General features: G+C 39.3%; 1 pseudogene; it reads left to right on the top strand.

Moving 5' to 3' along the window:
* The first annotated feature begins 7,532 nt into the window (after positions 1-7,532).
* LOC138381859 (large ribosomal subunit protein uL23 pseudogene) lies at positions 7,533-7,996 on the top strand (annotated as a pseudogene).
* The last annotated feature ends 2,525 nt before the right edge of the window (positions 7,997-10,521 follow it).

Here is a 10,521-nt window from a genome sequence, read left to right as displayed (position 1 = left end):
GCTGGAACATTCCAGGGAAGGAGCATCTCCTGGAAGCCGGTTTCCCTAAAGCATTACCTAGCAGAAGCATAGGAGCTGTGTAGTCCCCATTTCCTCCATCCCGTATGGAGAGCCCTTTCAGGTGCCATCGTAGGAGAATCTAGACTTTCCTTTTGCAAGGAAGGCGGCATTTGCTTTCATGGGCAATTGGACTCTGCTCTCTTACAGTTTTTTCAGCTTGGCACAAGCTCAGGAAAGTAAATAGCAAAAATAGGTGAACCATAAAATTAAGCCTACATCATTGGGTTGTTAACTAAAGCCATTAATTTTGTCATTTGGGATCTAAATATTGGAGTAGGACTTTGATGATACTGTGAAATTGTACCTCAAGTAGACCAATCTAGAATAGAAATACAGCAAACAGCATGATTGAAAAATGTGAAAAACTACTCAAGCTTTCCAATTGGTATTTACATTTGCACATTCCCATCTTTAATGACATAAAATGAAATCGCTTTACAGATGCTTAATGCATCAGGGCTCAGTGAATCTGGAGGAAAAGCAGATGGCTTATGTATATCTGAAAGTATTTTAATATTAAACAAATAAGCCACAATTAGATGGGCGTGGCAGAGGCATATCCTGTTGAATGCTTACTGGTGTGAAGTGGATATATCAGATCTTTGTCCTCTGTACTTTTCAAAAGTTATTCAAAATGGCGGCAGGGCAAGCACTAGGAGAATTAAACAAGGTTAAGAAGCAAGACAGCAGAGGAGTGAGAATTCTCAGCTGGGCACAGACGGAGTACTGGGATGAAGGCTGCAGCCCGTGCCCAGGAAGGAATGGAGGACCTTTGCTCACACATCTGCTCAGCCTCTGTTGTGCTGCCTGTGGGACTAGGGTGGTGGCTGAACTAAAGATGGAGATAATCTAAATTGACCTATATTAGAAAAGTCATGGAGATATATGGTAGAAAGAAGCCTGCGGAAGTGGGAAAGACAAGGAGGAAGAAGCAAAGGTAGGTTGAGAGTCCGCAGAGGCAGAAAGGAAAGGAGATTGGAGTAACATAAGGAACTTTAAGAAGGGTGAACACTCACTTCACAATGTATGCATATATCAAGACATCCAGCTGTTCACCTTAAATATATACAATTTCTATTCAACAATTGTACTTCAATAAAGCCAAAAAAAGATTGTTTTAAAGATTAGAATAATTCGAAGAGTGTCCAAAAGAGTGGTACCATAAATCAATAGCATTAGCATCACTTGGGAACTTGTTAGAAATGCAAATTCTCAGGCCTTACCCAGACCTACGAATCAGAAACTTGTGGGTGCACCCAAGTTTGTGTTTAGCAAGCCCTCCAAGTGATTCTGAAGCACTCCTAAGTCTGAGAACCACCGCTCCACACCTTCTATTTAACATGACATCCAAGTTGACCTGTATTATAAATACCCTCATTAAACATAAAAGTGATCTACAATTGCTAGAAGCTCTCTTATGCAGACCAGCTGGGTAGGCAACAGACTTATTTGTTGAAAGAAATATTAAGAAAAAAAAATTTGCTCCTTGGGAAAAAAAAAACCCAAACATTTGTTTATGGCACATTTCTAGAAACTAAGCTCCAAATAAAATTTGCAAATTGGTGGATGGAAAGGGATAATGAGGACAGGCAGGTGATAATAGGAACTTATTTGGATTAACTTCTGAAAAAAACAAAACTAGAATTTTTTTGGATTTTTAAACCATAGCAGTGGATAAGAATGGAAAGGTAAACAGCAAAACCAAATTCTGTGGGTTTTTTTTTTTTAATTAAAAAATGAAAAGCAAAACGAAGAGTATTTGGAGCTTATGACTCGCCTGAGGGTCCCCTTGGTAGCAGTGCACTGTAATGGGCTAGGAAGAGCTTGGGTTTTTAGTCCTACAGCCATGGGTCAGGGTTCTGGCCTCACCAGCTGCAAATTACATCATTCTGGGTAATTCACTTAACATTGGGGATTTACATGCTTTCATTTGTTCCTACTTTGCTCTATCATGGGAGAAGTAGAGATAATACATGTAAACTGTTTAATTATAGATTTTATTAATTTTAAACTTACCACATAAATAAGCTCTTTTCTTTAAAAAAAAAAAAAAAAAAAATGAGGAAGAGGAGGAGGAAGAGAAAATGGAACAATACCCAAAATGTGTGTTAGGAAATTTTAGTGTGTTCTTGATAATGCAATAGCCCCCTTCTCTATAACGTCTTAAAAAATAAAATAAAAACATTAACTAAAGACTTATATTACTTTTTGGAATCAGATTTATGGGGTTTTTCTGTGTATGGTACTGGGTTGACATGGGGTTTGAGTTGAAAGCAAGAAAGTCTAATATATTTGGGTTGAACTATTAAAATTGAGACTATAAGCCCAGTACTTTTTTTCTGTATATTTAATGTTTGGGGCCATTAACATCAGCACTTACTTACTGATTTTGGTCAGAGACTTTAAAGATCTTGAGTCTCAGCCAGGCGCAATGGCTCATGCCTATAATCCCAGCATTTTGGGAGGCCCAAGCAGGAGGATCACTTGAGACCAGAAGTTCAAGACCAGCCTGAGCAAAAGCAAGACCCCTGTCTCTTAAAAAAAAAAAAAAAAAAACACCTTGGGTCTCCAGGTTCTTGTCACTTATTTTATACAAGAGGCTGGGTGGACAACATCTTCTATAACAGGGTAAAACCCTCTAAAGGGGGCTAAGTTGTGAAATGAGTGCATGAAGCAAAAGCTAAATGTGGTCAAAATTTCCATTACATACACTGTAATTCACCCCCAAATACAGCATCCAGGAACTTATTTGTACACTTTTGTTCAGCCAGGTCAGGAGATTCTCTGGCATTAAATGTACAGCTCTTCATCAGTTACCTAAGTCTACATGCAGGCAGTGACGGAAGACAAGATAAAGTCCTGGTCTTTATGTAAATTACATTCTAGGTAAGGAGGCAGAAAATAATTACATGGACAAGTAAATAAAATTCCTTCAGATAGTTTTATGTGCAGTGAAGACAAATAAAGCAGAAGAAAGAGCTTCAGTGCCGAGACAAGAGCTATGATTGCACATAGCACGACCAGGAAAGGCTTCGTTGAGAAAGTGACATTGGAGTGAAGATGGGAAGGTGGGAGGCTTGGAGGGTGGGAGAGGAGGCCACGGCACTGCCAGGGAGTGAGGAGAGGCAGGGTGGGTGGAGGTGAGGTGGAAGGGATGGCAAGGGCCAGGTTCCTGAGGCCTCAGAGGCCAGTGCACTAGGCCAAAATCAAGATGTCAGCAGGTCTATACTCCCTCCAGAGGCTCTGGAGGAAAATCTGTTCCTTTGCCTTTTCCAGCATTCCATGGCTTGTGGACTACTCTGAGTGAGTTGGGCATCAACTGGAGAGTTCAGAGCAGAGGAGTAATATGATGGGACCACGATTTTTAAAGGATCTTCTGATCCCTTTATTAAGAAGAGATTATCGGGGAGCAAGAGCAGAAATGGGCAACAGGTGGGGAGACTGTGGCAATAAGCCAAGTAGGAGAGGGTGGTGGCTTCCACTACAGCCATGGGAGCAACTGAGTTTAGAAGTGACTGGATTCTGTGGTCACGTGGTCACCAGTAAGATGAGTTTGTTCATGGAGGTATGCTATGGTGTGAATGTCCCCCAAAATTCATGTATTAAAAATTAATGACCGGCCAACTAAAATATATATATATAGAAAAAATTAGCCGGGCATGGTGGCGCATGCCTGTAGTCCCAGGTACTCGGGAGGCTGAGGCAGTAGGATCACTTAAGCCCAGGAGTTTGAGGTTGCTGTGAGCTAGGCTGACGCCACGGCACTCACTCTAGCCAGGGAAACAAAGCGACACTCTGTCTCAAAAAAAAAAAAAAAAAAAAAAAAAAAAAAAATTAATGACCAATGTGATAGTATTAAGAGGTAGAGAGGTAGGGCTTTTAGGAGGTGATGAGGCCTCCTCCCTCATGAATGGGATCATAGAAGCCACAGTGTCCAGCCCTTTTTGCTTCCACTCTTCTGCCCTGTGATGCAGCAATACATCCTTCACCAGACACCGGATCTGCCAGGACCTTGATCTTAGACTTTCCAGCCTCCAAAACAGTAAGAAATAAATTTCTGCTCTTTATAAATTACCCAGTCTGTAGTATTTTGTTATAGCAGCACAAATGGACTAAGACAAGGTCTTTAAAGTGGAGGAATCTGGCTGTCACCCCTGGACCTACTGGTCAGTTTTCCCGCCATGCAAAGTGGGAAACCTGATATTAGGATGCCATGCTCCTCCAGCACTGACATACAGTGTTTCTGTATCGGGCCTACTTTGACCAAATATGCAGAGCTAATTTCCGGTTTACAGGAAATGTAGGTGGCAGAGGAAAAGTAAAGTGACACTACAAAGAAGTAAACAGGCAAAGTCAGAACAGGGGACATTCTACAGGACAACTGCTACAATTTCTCCAACAAAATGGTAGAATTTTTTAAAAATAAAAATGGAAGAATAGAAAGTGGTTCAGGAAGGTTTTCTGCCTCCAGCCCTGTTCACACCCAAGCTTTGATAGCACCTTCTGGGATCTGCCCCCTGAGCTCACCTCCCTTAACCTTCCCTTTTCCTTGGCCCTGGGCTCCTGCCTGTTCCAATGTGGTTTTTGGTTCTATATGGTCTTCTTCAGGGTGATGCTGTGAACTTATAGAGATTATTTGCTGGATATTTCTGAGAATTTCAGGGCTTAAACCTCCATAGGTTTCTGTATTCTCCCAAATCTGTGTACAGTTTTCTGTGCTCTCTCGAAACTCAGGACCATGTGAGGACTTCTGTTCACTAATTGTTCTCATATCCATTTACTCAGATCCCAGCTGTGGTGGCTCCTTCAGGTTTAGGGACAGTGCTTTTTTGGTGATATTTGGGGTTTTTTTTTTTTTTCTTTTTTTTGAGACAGAGTCTCATTCTGTTGCCCGGGCTAGAGTGAGTGCCGTGGCGTCAGCCTAGCTCACAGCAACCTCAAACTCCTGGGCTCAAGTGATCCAACTGCCTCAGCCTCCCGAGTAGCTGGGACTACAGGCATGCACCACCATGCCCGGCTAATTTTTTCTATATATATTTTAGTTGGCCAGATAATTTCTTTCTATTTTTAGTAGAGACGGGGTCTCGCTCTTGCTCAGGCTGGTCTCGAACTCCTGACCTCGAGCGATCCACCCGCCTCGGCCTCCCAGAGTGCTAGGATTACAGGCGTGAGCCACCGCGCCCGGCCTGATATTTGAATTTTTTAGTTTTTCATTTTTCTACCACTTTCATCATACAACTGCTAATTCCTCACCAGTCCTATTGCTAGAAGGAGTCTTAATGGTATGCCTGAATTCTGTGATTTGTAAAGATTTTCTGTCATCCAGGTTTTTTGATGGATATTTGATGGATATTTTTAATGGATATTTTTTGCTTCCACTATTCTGGTTTGTCTATTTGATTTTCAGGGATAATTTTAAAGATGTTTTAAAAACTACCACTGCAATATGATCCAACCACCTAAAATCAGATGAAATTTACTGCTCGATTAACCAACTAAGAAGACTAAGAAGCAGCAGTGAGATCAGAAGAGAATAAAAAGAGCATGTCTTCCATTCTAAACAGGTGTGAAGTGACATCTCTTTGTGGTTCTAACTTACATTTCTCTAATGATTAGGGATATTGAGCATTTTTTTCATGAGACTTTTAGCATTTTCTAAGTTGTCTCTTGAGAAATGTCTGTTAGGGTCCTTTGGTCATTTTTCAATCCAGTTATTTGTTTTCTTGTTATTGAGTTGTTTGAGGTCCTTATATATTTTGGATATAAACCCTTATCAAATATTTTCTTTGCAACCCTTTCCAAATATTTTCTTCCAATTTGTGGGTTATCGCTTCACTTCGTTAATTGTTTTCTTTGCTATGTAGAAGCTTTTTAGTTTTATTCAATCCCATTTGTCTATATTTTCTTTTGTTGCCTGCACTTTTGGCATCCTATCCAAAAAATTATTGCCCAGAACAATGTCAGGAAGCTTTTCCCCTGTGTTTTCTTCTAGTAGTTTTGTAGTTTCAGATCTTCTATTTAAGTCTTTACTACATTTTGAGATGATTTTTATATATGGTATGACATAAAGATCCAATTTCATTCTTCTGAATGTGGATATCCAGTTTTCCCAATATCATTTATTGAAGAGACTGTCTTTTCCCCATTGGGTGTTCTTGGCACCTTGGTCAAAAATCAACTGACTATAAATGCATGGATTTATTTCTGCTGTTGGTAAGGATTTAGAAAAAAGTGAATCTTTGCACACTGTTGGTGGGAATGTAAATTTGTACAACCACTATGGAAAATGATGAGGTTCCTAACTAAAAATAGAACTATCATTTGATCCAGAAATTCCATTTCTGGGCATATATCCAAAAGAATTGAAATCAATATGTTAAAGAGATATCTGCATTCCCATGTTAATTGCAGCATTATTCACAATAGCCAAGATATGGCATTGACCTAAGTGCGCATCACTGGACGAATAAACAAAATGCGGTATACACACACAATGGAGTACTATTCAGCCTTTTAAAAGAAGGAAATTCTGTCATTTGCAACAACACAGATGAACCTGAAGGACATTACGCTAAGTGAAATAATCCAGGCAAAGAAAAACAAATACTGCATGATCTCACCTATGGAACCTAAAAGAAGTCAAACTCATAAAAGTTGAGATTAGAATGGTGGCTACCAGAGGTGAGGAGTGGGGAGGAGTGAGAGAGGGAAAGGGGATTTATTGGTTGAAGAGTACAAAATTTCAGTTAGACAGGAAGAATAGGGGCCTGTGCCATAGGTGATGCTGCAGCCCACACTCTGCACTAGGCATCAGGACAGCTCCAGGGCTCAGACAGAGGTTATCATATGGACCATGTGAATAGGAATGCATAAGAAGTATTTCTTATTCCTTAGGCTTCATGTACTCAAATGCCTTTATTGAAGACATGAGGTTTCAGTTCCAGGCACAGGAGCTACAAAGTTAATAATTTATGGTCCTTCCTCTTCAGGAGCTAACTCACAGTCCAGTGTTGAAGAAAGGTAGCAAATTAGTAAGCTCCATGGAAGCTGAGAAGAGCCTGCAGAAGCCAAGGTCTGTCTAGAGCCAAGTGTTGGGGAGGGCCAATGTAGATTTTTAAGGGTCCTTTCAGGAGTGTGGTGAAGTGGGTTTTGGACTACAAAATGTCCTATCACCAACTGTGTGGCTTTAGGAAGGTCACAATCTCTAAGCATCCATTTCCTCATTTGCAAAACGGGAGTAATAATAATAATGATAATTATGTTACAGAAGATGTGCTAATAGATGAGATATTTAACAACTGCCCAGTACAGGGGCTTTGCAGGTCAATTCCATTCCTCTGTTTCTGTCCTTGTAGGTTTGAGTTCTTTAATAACAAGTTGAAGGTAAATGTCTGCAGGTGAGACATGGAAAAATTAAGATAAGCAGAGCCCAACTGTAAGTTAAAAGGCATGCCTTTGGCCCTTTTCGCAAGATGGCACCGAAGGCGAAGAAGGAAACTCCTGCCCCTCTCAAAGCCGAAGCCAAAGCAAAGATGTTGAAGGCCAAGAAGGCAGTGCTAAAATGCATCCACAGCCACAAAAGAAAAGAAGATCCGTACATCACCCACCTTCTGGTGGCCACAGACACTGCAGTTCCGGAGACAGCCCAAATATCCTTGGAAGAGCCCCCAGGGGAACCAAGCTTGACCACTATGCCATTATCAAGTTCTCCCTGACCACTGAGTCTGCCATGGAGAAGACAGAAAACAACACACTTGTGTTCATTGTGGATGTCAAAGCCAACAAGCACCAGATCAAACAGGCTGTGAAGAAGCTCTGTGACATTGATGTGGCCAAGGTCAACACCCTGATCAGGCCTGATGGAAAGAAGGCATATGGTCGACTGGCTCCCAGTTATGATGCTTTGGATGTTGCCAACCGAATTGGGTTCATCTAAACGGAGTCCAACTGACTAATTCTATATATATATATATCTTTCCACCTTTAAAAAAAAAAAAAAAAGGCATGCCTTTGGAATCAGTTGAAGATTTAGAATTAAAAAAAGTTTTCACAAAATAACTAGCTTATAGTCTCCACAAATGTCAAGGTCATAAAAGACAAAGACAGATTAAGGGTGACTAAGGAGACGTGATGATTAAATGCAACTTGTGATTCTGGATTGGATCCTGGACCTGAAAACATGTTTTCCATTTGCTGCACAGGACAATATCGACACAATTTGTAAAATTTTAATAAGGTTTGTTGATATTGATAATTATGCAGTATTATGTAAGAGAATGTCCTTGTTTTTAGGAAATATATTAATACAAGTATTTAGGGGTAAAAGGTGACACATCTGCAATTTAATCTCAAGTGGTTAAAAAAAGAGTATGTATATATGAGTATGTGTGTGTATACATGCACACACACAGAGTAGAGAAAGAGAAAATAATAATGCAAATGTGTAAAATTTTAACATTTGAATGTGCGTGAAGGGTATATGGGAATTCTTTGGACGATATTTGCAATTTTTCTGTAAGACTAAAATGATTTCAAAAGAAAAGAAATTTTCCATTATAAAAGGCAAAGTTAGAGACTTTTAAGTTATAATGATTCTGGGAATGATACGAAGGGAAAAAAATATCTAAATTAGCGGCCAGGCTTTAGAATGGAAATGCATTAAAATGACCCAAGCTAGAGTCCTGGCAAGGCTTATAGAATTCTAGAAGGCCTAATTAGAAGTGATGAGACCTGAACTGGTAATACCTTGACACACTCTCATTAGCCCAGCATCAGCTCCTTCCTTAAGGTACAGTTCAACAAGAGGGCACCATTTGTGTGGCTTCCGGCACTACACGGTTTGTCAGAGCTTCCTGTTTGAAAGCAAAGAAAAGGTAAAAGCTTAATTGTAGTGACACAGCAGCAACAAAGCACACACATCTGATCCCACCTGTAAATAGCTGGTTTGGGATAATGCCTTCCAGAAAATTACATCCTGTGATTATCACCTCTTAAAATGTTTTTATTCACGTAAAGAAGTCTGTAAACCTTAACCAGGCTATTTTAATGTGCCATTTCAATGTCAGACTGACTCACCTCCCTGTAATTCAATGTGCACATTCAATTCTTTATTTCTGGAAAATAAACATCACATAGAATATGGGAAATGTACATGTGTACAAAAATATGAATTAATAATCCTAATATATATTTATGTATATCTAATTATGTATTCATGTATAATACATTATATACAATAAATAAAATATTATAAGCCCTTAGGAATCAATTAAAAGTTGCTAGAATTAATAAATGGCTCAATAAAAAGTACAAGCATAAAATTCACAAAAATATCAGTGAAATACTAGCAAGCCAACTCCCTATCACAATCCCCTAAAAAAGCCTGTGAAAGATTTTTAGAAAGGTCCTATTTTCATGGCTTCAAGGGGTATATATTTAAAACTTTCTATTTAAGAAAGTAAATTAATTAATTCCATTGATAAATACCAATAGACAATGAAATAACTAATCCCAGTGAGAAATGTACTATAAGTGAAAATACTTCCCTGAATTAAGACATATAAAAGATACATTGTATACTGCTATATCAAAAAAGCTAAACACAGCACAATTCACAATAGCAAAGATGTGGAAACAACCCAAATGCCCATCAATACATGATTGGATTAGTAAGCTGTGGTATATGTATACCATGGAATATTACTCAGCTATAAGGAATGATGAAGATACGACATCTCTATGGTTCTCCTGGAGAGAGTTGGAACCCATTATATTAAGTGAAGTATCCCAAGAATGGAAAAACAAGCATCACATATACTCACCAGAAAATTGGTTTCCCTGATCATCACCTAAATACAAATCTGGGAACGACACCAATCGGACATCAGACTGAGGTGGGGGGTGGGGGAGGGGATGGGTGTATGCCTACATGATGAGTGCATTGCGCACCGTTTGGGTAGTGGTAACACTTGAAGGTGCTGACTCGGGAAGGGGGGGTGGGGAAGGGAGGGATATATACCTACATGATGGGTGCAACGCACACGACCTGGGGAACAGACACGCCTGGAGCTCTGACTTGAGGGGAAAGGCGGTACAGGAGCAACGTATGTAACCTGCAATTCTGTATCCCCCAAAACAAGATGAAATTAAAAAAAAAAAAAAAAAAAAAAAGCTAAACATTGTAAAGATAGGATTTTTCTCACATTAATGTATGGGCTTATTGTATTCTCAATATGAAGGGAGGCTTGGAGGAAATAATCCTAAAATTCTTCTTAATATATAAATAGGAAAGGATATCAAAACCATTTTTTTTAAAGAAAATCAACAAGGGAGGATCAACTTTACATAAAAATATATTATAAAGAATTATAATTAGAAGTACAGGCATAAGAATAAGCATGAATTAATGAAACAAAATAGATGGTAGAAATTATTGTGCTTATATTATTGTAATATTGTACA

Source organism: Eulemur rufifrons, chromosome 3, assembly GCF_041146395.1.
Source record: "Eulemur rufifrons isolate Redbay chromosome 3, OSU_ERuf_1, whole genome shotgun sequence".
Lineage (NCBI taxonomy): Eukaryota > Metazoa > Chordata > Mammalia > Primates > Lemuridae > Eulemur > Eulemur rufifrons.
The sequence above is the reverse complement of the archived record's forward strand: the minus strand, read 5'-3'. Positions and strand labels throughout refer to the sequence as shown.